Here is an 8,338-nt window from a genome sequence, read left to right as displayed (position 1 = left end):
CTGGACCTTGACGGCGTGACCAAGCGCCATTCCCCTGCTGCAGCACTCCGCCAGACCACTGCTGCCTTCCTGGAAGAGTGCAAAGGGACCACCCTCCTCTTCACCGATGGCTCGGTCCTGCCAGCCACAGGGCAGGCAGCGGCGGCTCTGGCGGTGCCCCAACTGCAGCAGACCCGGTCCTGCAGACTTTCCTTCCCGGGCAGCTCCACGGCAGCTGAGCTGGCAGGTCTCCACCTGGCAGCAGAATTCATCGGGTCCACCACCCCACCAGGCCCTGTCGCTGTCCTGTGCGACTCCCGACCTGCCCTCCAGCTCCTGAGCAGGCCACACATCTCGCAGACATCGGCGAGTGTCCTGCGTGCCCACCTGCACGCACTGGAGGATGCAGGCTACCAGGTGTCCCTTCACTGGGTCCCTGGCCACACCGGCGTCCAGGGCAACGAGGACGCCGACTCCCTCGCCAAGGCTGCCCACAACGATGGGTCGCCAGTGACCACCAAAGTGGCCCCGCATGATTTTGCCCGGCAACTACTAAGGCGAGCGGTAAGGGCAAATCACCCTGACAGGCGTATCTCTGCGTGCAGGCCCTTCCACCGGCTCCCAGACAAGATCCCGCGCAGAGAACGTGCTCTCCTGCTCCGACTTCGCATCGGATGCTCATGGACGCCGACACGCAAGTTCGTCGTTGGTATGGCCTCCTCCCCTGCCTGTCCATCGTGCGGGGATACAGGCACCCTGGGTCACCTGTTGGGTGCATGCCCTACTTTTGCCCTGCCTCGTAGCCGTCTCTTTGCAGGCTACCGTGCCCTCGGCCTGCCAGCAGACACGGAGGACCAGCTGCTGTTCCCGGCCCGGAACCCTCTGCCCGCCTGCCGGCTCCTGCTGGCCTACCTCAAGGAGACCGGCCTGGACATCCTTCTGTAGCCCGAGGAACCTGGACCTGCAGCCCAAGGCCTGCGGCCTCCTAGACCTGCAGCCTTGGACCTGGACTCTTCTAGACCTTCGGCTCCTCCCAGCCACATGAAGGTCTAGGAATCTGCCTCCCCCAGCCCGGTGCTTGCACACTATCCTAGTGCACCGAGGCTTCCCCCCGGCACTGTTGTTGCGGCGGCGGCGCTACTCCAAGACCCTTCCCCCTGCACGGACACGGACCGCTCCCGTCGAGGCGACGACCATACCCCCTCCCCTCTCCCCTCCCTACATCCCCCTACCCCTTCCCCTGGTCCCCAAGAGTGATGCCACCAACTGGCCAACATACGTCGGGACCAGTATCCCCTCCCAAGAATACCCCAAAGTAATCAATCAATCAATCAATTGCATGTGAAATTTATGCGTAGAGTGTCTAAACTCGTGCCATGGGACAACTGATGTGATTCTGTATTTTCTTCCTCAAACAGGAGATGTGCTGAAAATGCATTTGGAATCCTTGTAACTCATTGGAGGATCCTAGAAAGGACGTTAGGGGAAACGCCAAGGAACGCTGAAGATCTGGTGAAGGCATTGTGCGTACTGCACAATTATTTGATGTCCAACAGTCTAGGAGACAGCAGTTATTGTCCCCCTGAGTATGGCGACACGGTGAGCGCAAGTGGCCAGCAAAAAGATGGCCAGGGGCGTCAGCGACTAGCACAGCCACCCATGCAAGTCGCACGCACCACTGCAAGAAACTTTGGAGCCAGGGCTCGCTATGTTCGGGAGATGTACCGGCAATATTTTAGCAGTCCTGTTGGCAGAGTGCCTTGACAGGACGCTGTACTGTACTGAGAGCACATAACATTAGCCATTACATGCTGTCAAATAAATGTTATTTGCCTGTATTTTAATGTTTGTCTCAAAGACGTGTATGAGGCATGCAAAAAAAAAATCAGTTTGGTTATCTGAACGATCAATCATTCCACAAGTAAAGTGCAGCGACAGCACCATTTACCTCCAAATGAGGACAACATCAGAAATGAGTTGTAGCATATTTTATTGCATTAGCATAGTTGCACTGCATTGCACACATTGCATGATCAGTCTAATTGACGCAGCGATGTGGTCACTTAATTACAAGATACATGTAATTAGTGATCATTTGGTGGACTCAATTGCACTATACTAGTGGGCACTTTCCCTTCTCTGTATTTCATAATGATGTCCATAATATAGATCTTGCAGTATTCTTGCAGCGCATCTGGAATTTTATCAATGTCTTTTGCCAAAGACAAGCAAAGATATTCAGTTTAATCCGGTTTGGCATTCAGCTGTCTGTCAATGCTCTCAATTTCGGCATCGGATTCTTCAGCTTTTCGTTTAGATTTTCTCTTGATCCCAGAAGGGTGTTGCGGGGTGGCACTTGAAAATGCGGATGATATGGCATCGGGCGAGGGTAGGGACGGACATGGGGACGAATTGGACTTATGCGGATGAGGAAAGTTTTTGGGTGCACCAGAACACCTTGTTTTTTGGGCTTGGAGTTGAGCCTTCCGAAGCCATATCTATAAAAAACTTGTGTCGTGGAGTCTGCATGTTCTTCTTCTTCATACTCTACTACCAACTCGTCGAACGAGTTTGCTTCAGCAGCTTCTCCACGCACATTGCTGGAAGATCTGCGGAGGAAACGCCACTTGCTTGTCAACACAATAAGCCTTCAGCATAAATTCTATCTTGTATCAGCTGCAACTTTCGTGCCCCAGCGAAATTTTTGTTCTGACTTCATGCTTGACATGAAAATGGACTGTATTTTACAAGTCTCAGTTTGGAAGACAGGCTAGATTTATTTCATGTTTGATTATCAAACTTATGTGATCTGGATTTTCTTACTAAGGTCATTTATTTGCTGAGAAATCTAGCTATTGTCCTGCCCAGCAATCCTACTTCAATAGCACGCTAGGATATTTTAGCACAGTTGTTCGTTGCCCCTATGCTGTACTTGCGTTCGTTGATAAATGCAAGACATTTCTTCCAAAACAGGATTTTGGACTGATGGTATGCGGTATTAAATGTTGCAATGTTTTACATAGACTATGAGACGCACCATGTCAGAGGGCTTCAGATTTAGACAATCTGAAGCTCTTGAACCTGCAATAACATCGCGTACCGAATTAATGCATTTTGCCTCCATCAAAGTGTACCGTCATGAAATTTATAAGCGTGAACACGGTGGCGCGTGGCAGATAGCCTCGAACCCTACTCATGGCTACTCGTGGCGATTTGTAGCGGCCGCCTTCATAAACAAAGTAGAAAGGGAGGTGGCAAGGCGGCATAACCCTTTCCGCCACATTGCTAAAGACCGCCGCCTCGTATCGCCACAAATAGGACTCGAGGCTATATGCCACGCGCTTCCGTGTTCACCCTCCTAAATTTCATGACTGTACATGCCTCAGCTACCTCTTCTCACCTTACTGTTAAATTAAGTGAACACTTGTGCAAAAAATAGTTTGAAACCTCAAGAGTGAACAAGCCGGCAAAACAATCCCAAAAAAGATTATGGATCAAGGAGTGTTATACTCACCCACGGGAACGATGATGTCCCGCAGAAACATCATCCTCTCAAAATACGGCCATGATGAGCTGGTATCGCCTGCTTCCGAGCCACTTTTTTTCTTAAGTTCTTTTATTTTTTTGCAAAACGTGTCTCGGAGGTTTCGCCACCTCAGCGTCACAGTCTTCACGTCACCTACAGATAGATTGAAAATGCCAGGACACTGTCAAGAAATCAGCATTATATACATCTTAAATCCTAGTAGTGCTGTGTAGTCCGAGCACACTTCTATCTAAAAGCCTAGAAGTAGTCCAAAAATAAGACAATTTCAAGGTTTACTCCATCTTTCAAATTTAGTTAGGGAGCTATTTTATGCACTAGTGGTGATGTAGCGATGTACCATTCTTTTCTTCTCAGCATTTTAAACTTCAAGACACTGTTCTAATCAGAGCATATCATTGTACCTTAGTGCAGACTGTTACCGAAAAAAAAGGATTGCCAGTATGATCTCTCGTAGCATTTCTTGCTTTTCTATTCCTTTACTTGGCAGAACGCGTGTCCAATCAATTTACTGTCTACTGCACCAAAAGTATTTCTGCAAGAGTCAAGGTCAAGAGTGAAACAATCGCTTGGTTTACTGTCGTTTTAACACCGGCTGTAACACTTGCCGAACCCCTAGCTCCTAAAGGCTCGAGGAAGCTTAGTGAGCTGAACACCTTCTGTAGTCATTAACATGCAATGTTCCAACAACATAAAACCGGGCAACCAAGTGTTATTATGGGGGTCAGGTGTCATCATGCAAGAGACTGGGTAGTATAACCTTTGTCAAAAATATATAGCCAAAGGGGTTAGCGTCTAAGGCAGATAGCGGGGCTCTATAGCACATTTGGCAGCCCTATGACTGGGAGGGTTGAGGATGAGAGTTCTTGTCGTCTTTATGAGATTTCGGGTTACCAAAGATGCAAACTCAGAAGAAAACTCCTCGGGAAGTACATTTTTGACAAATGTGTGCATTTCCTCCTTTAGTGCTCTGCAGCGTGGTGGCACATGGACTTTATAAAGTGATTTTTCTTCGTTTCAATTCAATTCAATGTTTATTTTAACTGACCTACCATTTGTTGTCGGTATACATAACACATTATGCAATACTGTTTGATCTGTGATGTTGAACTAATTTTCTGTGTTATGTACACTGTATTACATTTTGTATGATGCATTCAATTATTCATGTGGCGGCTTGTGGCTAAATGGCCCTCTGAACACATCATAGTGGCCACCAACGTCAGTGACTTGAAGTGATACATGGTCACATCACATTTATTTTTAAAGTGAAGGCTTACTTTACTGTGGTTTAATGATCTAGGAAATGGTGCACATCTAATGTATTAGACAATGATCGCGCTACTGATCTGTAATGTTGCCTGGGCTGTTAATTGATCATGCACACTTTTCAGCCTTCTGTATGTTACGTGTGCTTTTTATATGGTTGCTTGTGCCTAAAGTACCCTCTGGGCTTGAGATTCTACCAACATTGTTAGTAAATTGCAATAAAGCATACTAGTTCTCATGTTTGCTCTGGTGCTATTCAAACCGTCTGCCCACTGCGAAAATATCGCAACACGTCGTCTTGTAATCACGTCGCAATACAGGTGCGAAAACCGCTAGCGGAAGTATTGGGGAAAATCCCGTCAATAACTCGTTTAGGCCACAATTAAAGCAACAAATAACTTTGCGATCTCCACTATATACGCTCGTGAGTGTTCTCGCTTGCGATAGCTCAAGTGCAGTACCTCAGCTTCGATCAGCCATGCAGAGCGCGCGAGCGGCCGCCCGCACAAGGCACGCAGTTGATGCTGTGGCCTGCCTCGCGCTTCTCTCAAAGCTGTGTAGCCCGCTGGCCCAAACTTAAAGGCAGTGCTGGAAAAAGGGCGGCTGACTCGCGGAAACAGGCAAACTGTTTTGTTCGCACGCGTATAGGTCCCATAGAATACATACCTTGGGTTCTCCCCAGGCCAATGTCTTTGGCTACGGTAATCCAGCTGGAATATCGCCGATTAACATTTTTAGTCTGCGGTCCTCTGGTCCCAAAGAGGTGGATTTCTCTGCACCGCTGCTAAAAGTTGTTCGTTCTCCCAAATACGGATCTGCTTGAAGGAAGACATGGCGTTCGGTGAAAACAGAGCTGTCAAACTATGCCTACAATTTAGCAGCTGACACACTGCTCACCTCTGTACCTCTGTCGGGCTCGCCTGTGACGTCGCGGAATCGACGTCATCGTGACGTTGGCGCTCTGCGCGCTCTCATTGGCTGACACTGCCCGCCGGAGCGGCGTGCCGGACATTCTTCGGACGCGGTGCGCCGGACATATCTACGCGGTTTGGCGCGTCCGGCGGTCGCCGGCTGTCCGGAGAGGCGCCGCCGGACGCGGCGAGCCGGACCGGATTCGGAGCGCCCCCCTGACATGTGTCCCCGCCTTTAGTCTCGCTCCTTCGCTCTTCCTGCGATGCGGCGCACCACGGCCAGTAGTTCCGGCTTCCCAGGAGCAGGCTCAAAGCAGAATTTGTGCTCTTTTTCGAGGATGGAACAGATTTCATCCAACAACGTAATGTCGCCCAAAACGTCCACCTTGCTGGGTGTTGTCTAGGTTCTTCTCTTTGGCGGAAGGGACAGACGGGCTCTATGCCATAAGAATTCCGTGCTCTGTGCCGCCAACTTTCTGTACTCATCGAACTTCCTTGCCGCACCGAGCGGGTCTTCTCCTTCATGGACGAGTACACGAAGCCAGTCTTCATACATTCGGACTTGGCGCCATCCTTCAGCCTTGAGAATCCTGCACAACTGCCTGGCGTGGCCCAGGGACGGCGACACAACTCCAGACAAAGCTTGAACTTGGAGGGGCACCACACCTTGCTTGATGCAGAACGAAAGTGTTCGACACTGGCACGTGGTAACTGCAATTAAGTTCACGCAAGTGATGATAGGACTCTGCCTAGCTTTGACAGAAAGAAAAGCGTCCAGTGTAGGAGAAATACTTTGCAGAAGTACTGCAGACGGAAACTTTTTTTTACACTAATCTTCATACTTTAGCTTTTTATATTTGTGTCACCACATGCACTGTGCATGAAATTCACCACCTTCGCAACTAGCATATCAATTTTATATGCCATTGCCACTCGATCAAGGCTAGGAGGAACTGCGACATATTGAATCACGTAGCGTTGCCCTACCTCGCATGTGGCCCGTTTCCCGACGAAGAGTACGTGTTTCAGCATGACCACTCGTGCACACTGCGAAGAAAGTGGAAGCGCTTCTACAGCAACATGGCGTGGCTGTCCTCCCATGGACACCTCAGTCACCCGACCTAAACGCCATCGAAAACATTTGGGGGATGATGAAGGTTTCTCTGGCACGTCAGTGTCTACACGGACTGTCTGCAGACAACTTGTGGGCTGCAGTGGAGTCCGAATGGGAGCGGCTGAAGCGCGACGGAACATTAACCGAGACGTTGTACCGATCATTTCCCAAGCGTATGAGTGCAGTCATCGAATCTGAAGGCGACATTACACGCTACTAAGTGGATGAAGTGCTTCTTGCAAAATTTTAGCGCGAAAAACACGGACAGAAAGAGTAGACGACACGAGCGCTCGTGTCGTCTACGATTTCTGTCCGTGTTTTTCGCGCTAAAATTTTGCAAGATGTATGTTAACCAACTCGCCCAATATGCAGTAATGAAGTGCTTGTTAAGCCGCCCGCCTTATTTGTTGTAAATAAATTACAGAAAAGTCCCTCACAACCACTACTTGCGAAGCAGTTTTTTTATACTTAAAGCACACTGCCATATTCACGATATATGCACGTTCCTTTGGGTGGCTTCTCGTTTTCGAAATTACTACACCTGGTTAAGGCGGGAAAAAACGAAAAATATTTCTCGCATAAAGTCATGGTGAAAGTAAAACTTGTTAATTCGAAGTTTAAAGGAGTTGGAAAAACAGCCGAATTATCCGAATGTAGAATTACCGAAAGGTTCCGAAAAGGGTTCGCGTGAACGCTAAATTTATTTCGTGAAAAACTTCGCAATGGTCCTTTGCTCGTAGGACGAAAACTACGTGACAATGACATTTTTTTTATAGTTTTTTTGAAGTCTTCGAATTCTTCACAATATCCAGAGTGTCGGAAGCGAAACTGATCCATCATTGCAAAGGTTTCAGCGGCTACTTTAACTGTATGGTAGCTGCTCCCGCTGGAGCATTTTTGCAAGTGGTTTCGCAGTGGAGGCAGCTCTACCGCTCAAACGGTGAAAAGCACGTACAAAGCGCGCAGTTTCGACTCGCCGGAAGAACAGAAATGCAGCGCTGGCAGAGGGAAGGGAAGCGCGCATTGGCTGTGAAGGGGCAAGACTACTTCTAAAAACTTGATGAAGAAGGATCAGTGACAAGGCAATCTTTATTCTAAACGGCGAGCAGCTACACGCTTCGCTGGGTGTCTGATATGCGCGGGCGGTAGTTGCCGCCGCAGCGTGCTGCATGACATCGATGCTCCGAAAACGAAATTGTGCGGCCGGATTCTCTCTCGGCCTATCAACAGGGGTCTGAAAATTTGAAATTTGTCATAGTCATAGGGACGCAGAATACGATGTAATATGCAGTTCAGGGCAGAGTGCTAATATTTGAGGCTCGGTACGTCGCCACATCGGGAGTCCGTCGAATAAACATAATCCAGCCTCTGGGAGTCTGAATAACGCACGTCCATTATGTAGCTGCGAGGAAAATCTGGTTTTTATGCTTAGTTCAGTCGTCGCGGTCCAGAGTTTCTACCTCGAAAGCCAAGCGCCAAAAGAGCGCCGTAGCACACTGCGCGGGGCTGCAGCTCCACCTC

Source organism: Amblyomma mixtum, chromosome 3 (genome assembly GCF_055824585.1).
Source record: "Amblyomma mixtum isolate Tamu chromosome 3, ASM5582458v1, whole genome shotgun sequence".
Lineage (NCBI taxonomy): Eukaryota > Metazoa > Arthropoda > Arachnida > Ixodida > Ixodidae > Amblyomma > Amblyomma mixtum.
This window is presented reverse-complemented; position numbering follows the sequence as displayed.